Source organism: Castanea sativa, chromosome 4 (genome assembly GCF_040712315.1).
Source record: "Castanea sativa cultivar Marrone di Chiusa Pesio chromosome 4, ASM4071231v1".
Lineage (NCBI taxonomy): Eukaryota > Viridiplantae > Streptophyta > Magnoliopsida > Fagales > Fagaceae > Castanea > Castanea sativa.
In genome coordinates, this window is record NC_134016.1 from 11,506,832 (window position 1) to 11,513,231 (window position 6,400).

At 41.0% G+C, this 6,400-nt stretch overlaps 1 pseudogene; it reads left to right on the forward strand.

Annotated features, from left to right (window-relative positions):
* Positions 1-259: 259 nt before the first annotated feature.
* LOC142631078 (zinc finger BED domain-containing protein RICESLEEPER 2-like) lies at positions 260-2,602 on the forward strand (annotated as a pseudogene).
* Positions 2,603-6,400: the final 3,798 nt, after the last annotated feature.

Below are 6,400 nucleotides of genomic sequence, written 5' to 3' on the forward strand. Positions count from 1 at the left end.
TTTGTCTTGACTTTTAAACATACATACTTGTAATTTAAATGAAATCATGAAGTGCCATGCAATTTACCTTGATACTGAACATTAAGTGTTAAATGAAATAGTACTTGTGAAGTCAATACTTATGCATAATGATATTTCTTATTCTACAAAGCTCCAGTGTATGTGACTTTTACCTTTAAGAGGTCAACTACAATGATCTTTCTTAGGATTAGTTTTTTTATGGTTGTTTGCTAATGCTTAAATTTGATGTCTTTAAGTTATGGAAACCTCTAATGATGCACCCCCTTCCCAACAACACCCGCTGCCCAAGCTGAACCTGCTGCCCAAGCTGAACCTGCTGCCCAAGCTGAACTTGTTGCCACTCCCACTAATGCTGAGGCACTTCCACCTAAACCTAATGATAAAACCAAGGTGAGTGAGACAGCTGTTGATTGTGGTAATAATTGGAAAAATTCTACTGCTTGGTATCATTTTGAAAAAATAAAGATTAGTGAGAATCAATTTAAGGCTATTTTCCATGATTGCCAAAACACTTATAGTGCTAATAGTGAGGGTCATGGTACTACTAATTTATTGAATCATACACCAAACTGTGTTAAGAACTCGAATAGAGTTTCACTTAAAGGGCAACAAACCTTAGCATTTGAATCCAAAATGAATGGGAAGGAAGGGTTTCAGCTTGTACCAACAGCATTTACTGTTGAGGTTTCTAGGAAGGTACTAGCTGAAATGATTATAATAGATGAGTTGCCTTTTAGGTTTGTTGAAGGGTATGGGTTTCAAAGATATTCAACAACCTTACAACCTAAGTTGCAAATTAGAAATATCCCATCTTGTCAAACTGTGGCTAGGGATGTGATTGGCATTTATGGTGTTAAGAGAGAGAAACTAAGGGAAGCCTTGAAAGGTTATAGGGTGTGCCTTACTACGGACATATGGACTAATAATTAAAATCTAAATTATATGTCCCTCACATGTCATTTTATTGATGATAATTGGAACTTGCATAAGAGAATTTTGAATTTTTGTCAAGTGGAAGACCATAGGAGGGAGACTATAGGTAGAAATATTGAGATGTGTTTGTGTGAGTGGGGTGGAAGACCATATTCACCTTGACAGTGGATAATGCTTCCTCTAATGGTACTACCATTAAATTTTTACAAACAGTAACTAAAGATTGGAAATGGACTGTTGTAGAACATGAGTTCTTGCACATGAGATGTTGTACACATATCCTAAATCTGATTGTGGGAAATGGTTTGAAAGAAATTGATGTGTCCATTGCTAGGGTGCTTGAAGCAGTGAGGAATGTGAAGTCCTCACCAAATAGAAATCAAACTTTTAGGAGTTTTATGGAGAGATTAGGTATTGAATCCAAGTGTTTAATAAGTCTAAATGTACCTACTAGGTGAAACTCTACCTATCTCATGTTAGATACTGCTGAAAAAATTTGAGAAAGTGTTCCTAAGAATGGAATTTGAGGATGATAGCTATTCTTCATACTTTTTGAACAAGGAAAATAGTGGTGGTTTGGGATCTCCTTGTGGGGTTGATTTTCAAAATCGTAGGACATTTGTAGGTTTCTTGAAACTTTTTTACAATACAACAAAAAAGTTTTTCGGCTCTTTGTATGTTACTTCAAATACCTTCTTTGATGAGATGTTTGTGATTCAAGATAATATTGCTCATTTAATTAAATCTCAAAATCATCTCTTGAAAAACATGGCAACTAAAATGGAAGCTAAATTTGAAAAGTACTGGGGGAAAGGGGATAAAATTAATCAGGTTTTGCATGTGGTTGTGGTTCTTGATCCAAGAAAGAAATGAGGGTTTTGAAGTTTTCTTTTTCTGAAATTTATGGGGATGAAGTGGCTGATGAGATGGTTGATTTGGTGAGGAAGACCATGGATAGGTTGTATGATGATTACTCTAGGGTTGATTCACCAAATGTGGTAGTACCAAGTGAGAGTGAGAGGACACACATGGAAGGTGATTCAATTGGTTGTAGTGATCCATATGCGATGGCTAATTCATGATATGAGCGTTTTTTAGAGGCTAAGAAGTCTATAGGGTGTAGCAATGAGATTGAAAATTATTTGGCTGAAAATTGTGAGAGTAGAAGGGATGTAAAATTTGAGATTTTAGGGTGGTGGAAAGCCAATTCAAATAGGTACCAAGTGCTATCCAAATGGCTAGGGATGTGCTAGCTGTACCTATTTCTATGATTGCTTCTAAATCGTCATTTAGTACCGGAGGGCACATACTTGATCCATTTCGAAGTTCACTCTCTCCTCTCATGGTTCAAAATCTTGTTTGTGCTCAAAACTGGCTGCAAGCCCATGTCCCAATTTCTTTTCGTAAGTCAAAGGACGAGATGGAGGCCTTGGAGGATGAATTTCATGAATTAGGTAATATGTTTAACTTCCAAACTTCTTGTCTATTAAGTGTTATTAAATGTGTCATATACTTGAGCAAAATTTAATCTATTGTCTCAATTTTTTCTTTTCTAGTTTTAAATCAAGCAACAACAGCAGCAAGTTCTAGCTCCTGCTCAAGCAAAGGTGGTACTCGTACCACAATTAGTATTGATGAATGATCACTGATTGGGTATGTTTCTACCCTTGTAATTTTTTTTTTATATTGGTAAATTCCCTTTTGGTTATTCTGTGGCTTTTGTTCTTTTTCTTTATATATTATTGATAATATTTTTCCCCTTGTATTGTAGGAGGAAGGAAGGTTGCATTTTGTATAGGAGGCAGTTTTTTTGGATATATTTTGAAGCTTTTTGGATAGATGTGTAGCTTTTTTAATTATACATGAACTCTTGTCTTGCTTATAGGAAGGAAAACTTAGTATCTGTGTAAGCTTTCCTTTCTGTAAGTTATGGACTTGTTAACTATAGATAATAGTGTAGTTCTTTACTGCTTTAGGAAAGCTAGTTTGCGCGTATCCAAACTTCCCTAATTGGGTTTGGCCCAGGATTGGGTTCACAATTTATTTGTATAGTGAGCTAAGTGTTTCCTACTATGGGTAGTCCCTAGCCAAGCACCCTCATGACACCCTCTCTCTCACGAACTCTCTTACTCTTTCCTCTGCTTGTTACTCTCCCTGGTCGTGCTGATCCTATCACTCTTTTATTCTCTCTTTTTCTTTTCCAATTGCCAACCCCTTCCTCCTCATTCTATTCTCCTATTTATAGCTTAAGATGGGTGGAAGTGTTATGATTGCTTCTTGATCTCACTCGTGTAGATGGGGTCCAATCCCATCATTTTTCATAAAAAGATGTTCTATTGGGAATAGTGGTTAATGGCATTGGAGCTAGTTCCAACCTCCAATAGGCTACCCGACAGCAATACTCTCCAAGGCATTACCGGGCTGCCGAGAGCAGAGGTTATTCTTGGCAAGCGTTTCCTCGGTCAAACTATAATTGATCGGTACGGGCTTGTCTCTGATACGTTCAGGACAAGATGGGCTTAACATGGAACTTGGGCTAGGCTAGGGCCTAAAAGCGCGTCCGGTCCAAGATTGAGGATCCAATAGGAATGGGATCATGCGTTGTACTATAAGGCCTAGGCCTAAGGCTTAATGGCCCTGGGACCATTTCCTGTACAATTGCCCCCCCCCCCTTGATTTGTGCCCAATGTTCGAGAACGAATCAAGGACAATCTAGCAGGCTCTAGAGATTCCTCAGGAGCCCATTCATCAGTTATTAAACAGACAAGATGGCCATTAATGTCCTCTCAAAAGGAGTGTCATGACAAGTTGTCATAACTGTAATTATAACCTAGCGATTCATGAACTGAGGCCACGAGTGTGGGAGTTACCAAAAAGAATTTAGAAGGGTTTTCCAACCTCTTTTCTCCTCAAATACCTTAGTTCTATAAATAGTTTCTTCTGAGTTCTCATTCTACTTTTTATTTTCTCCTTCCTTCGATTTCCTCTCTGTCAAGCATATTCCTTTCGTGCATGAATCCTTCAATCGAGATCACCAAATCCTAGAGCCCACAATAAGTTTCTTTACTCTTCTTCTTATTTCAATTTTTCTTCACTCTCGAGTTTAAGATGGGCTATTCCTATCTCCTTACTTTCGAAGCAGCTTTGGCTAACTTTAGAGCAGTTTATGACGTTCCAAGAGATGTTGATATTACCTACTGCCAAGAGGGTGATATTGCTCTCTATAGATGCTCTAGTCCCAACGTAGTATTTTTTCCTTTGATGGCCATTTTAGAGGGAGGGATTAGGTTTCCCGTAGACCCTCTTATACTCAGCACCCATAGGTTTTAAGGTTTATGCCCTGACCAACTTCCCCCCAATTTTTACTGAGTTGTGAGTTGTGTCAGTAGACTAAACCAAATATATGGGCTACAATTAGACCACCATGACATAAACTTTATGTATAGCTTATGTGGTAATATTAGGTCTTACTATTATTTAAAGGTTAGGGATGTACGGGTATGGCTTATATCATGCCTTCCCAATTCTAACAAAAATTTGGTAGGAGAATTCATTCGAGTGAGCGGTAATTGGCTTGCCGATCAGCTCCCTTGCCCTACTTTACCGCGTGACATTGGTCGGTATTGAACGCCTTTAATTGTTTTAAAGTCGATGTTTTCCTCATACTGACTCCCCTCATTCCATGCTAACCGGTTTTCTTGTTTTGGTGCAGAGAGTAAAAGATTTAAGCCAAACCTCTAAGTTGTGCACGTGAGGGACTTAATTTTGTACTTAGGTCGGAGATATTCGTGCATTCTGATGGGCAACTGCTAGCATCCCACCTCATACTCAGCTGCACTCCCGTGTATACTACTTGGCAACCCTTCAGCCAAGCTTTATTGGTGGATAGCCCCCTCCTATCGTACATTGATGTACAACATACCAATCTCCCTCCTTGTCTAACAGTCGGTGAAGCTCGGGACCTTAGCCCTCATCTTGTTAGATCAGAGTCATTAGTACCCCTCAGAGACGCTTCAGTCAAGTTAGTTTCCCAAAACCGCAACATCCATAGACCCATTAACGAGTCTCAAGCTCAAACCCAAGTTCATTCAACCGAGCAAGCAGTGGTCGAGTCAGCAGATCCTATAGTAGCAGACCTTGCCCACGGTGAGGACAAAATGTCGGTTAGACGAACAATGACGATTAACTATTTTCTGCCCGGTACTTTTCTGGCAACGCAACAACAACAACCCCAACGGAGAAACCCAACTCCCCCTCCTCTTGGCCATTCTCGAAAAAGGTAGTGCAGCACCTAACAACCACCCAGGGTATCAGCTGATGCCCTTTCGAGGACCTCGCCTTGCCGGGCATCTAAGGGGATCACAATCTGGGAGCCTACTAGAGATGCTTGGCCAACTGCCCAGGTCGAGTCTAATGTGGCATCCCCCTCCCAGCTAAGGGTGATAGACCACCTTCAGGCTCAATAATAAGCCCTTTCTAGTGACAGCTAGCGTCAAAACTTGGGTGAAAGGCGAAGGTGGGCGAATTGCCTAAAGTCTGGCACAGGGTTTTCGTCTGCCGGAGGACGTGCACTTTTTCTCGGGCAGGGACGACAAGTCATTAGCCAATCGGTTGGAGTGGCATACCATTGCAGTAACACAGTATTCTATTCTATTTCATCTTACTTTGTTTTCTTATTTTGTATGAATGCATTCGTACTTTCTTTTCATGCTCACTATCACAGCATGGTCAAGCCGCACAACTGGCCTACGTTATTAATGAACGATTGAAAGAGGCCATTGAGGATGCCAAGTGGGAGAAGGCCTTAAAGGATGTTGCGGTTTCCACTGCAAAGACAAAGGCAAAGCTGCTATGAATGCCGAGAAACGAGCTCAGACAACTGAGAAGGCTCGGGCACTGGCGGAGTAGAAACTAACTGAAATGGACGTAAAACTGGGCGGGACTGAACTTATACTGGCAGCAACAGAAAGCTTGAACTTGGCCCAAGTCAATAAGATTGCGAACCTGAAGGAAGCCCTTGAAGCCCGTGAGGACAAATGGTACCATGTAGGTTTCGCGGATGCTGAAGGGTCTGTGGAGCCAATTGTCTATTAAGCTCAGAAGCACTAGTTTGAGGAGGGGTGGATGGCTACCCTTCCGGCTATGGGAGCGTCGGCTGGCTCTTCACTAAGGAACCCTGAGCAAATACCCTTCTCGAAACCTCCTCCCCTCACTCAGAATTTATCAAGTGTCGAAGATGATGAGGAGACTCCGAGCATGAAGAGGCTGGCGCAAGAATAGACTCTCATGCAAAGCCAATTGATCTTGAAGTGACCAGTGACTTTGATGCCGTGCTGCGGACTGACCCACTTCCTCCCCCAGAGTCCAGTGCTTAGCATGCCGGGGAAACACAAGTCTTGACCCATTCTACCGCTCAACCTATTGAAGTTGAACCAAACCAAGCCAG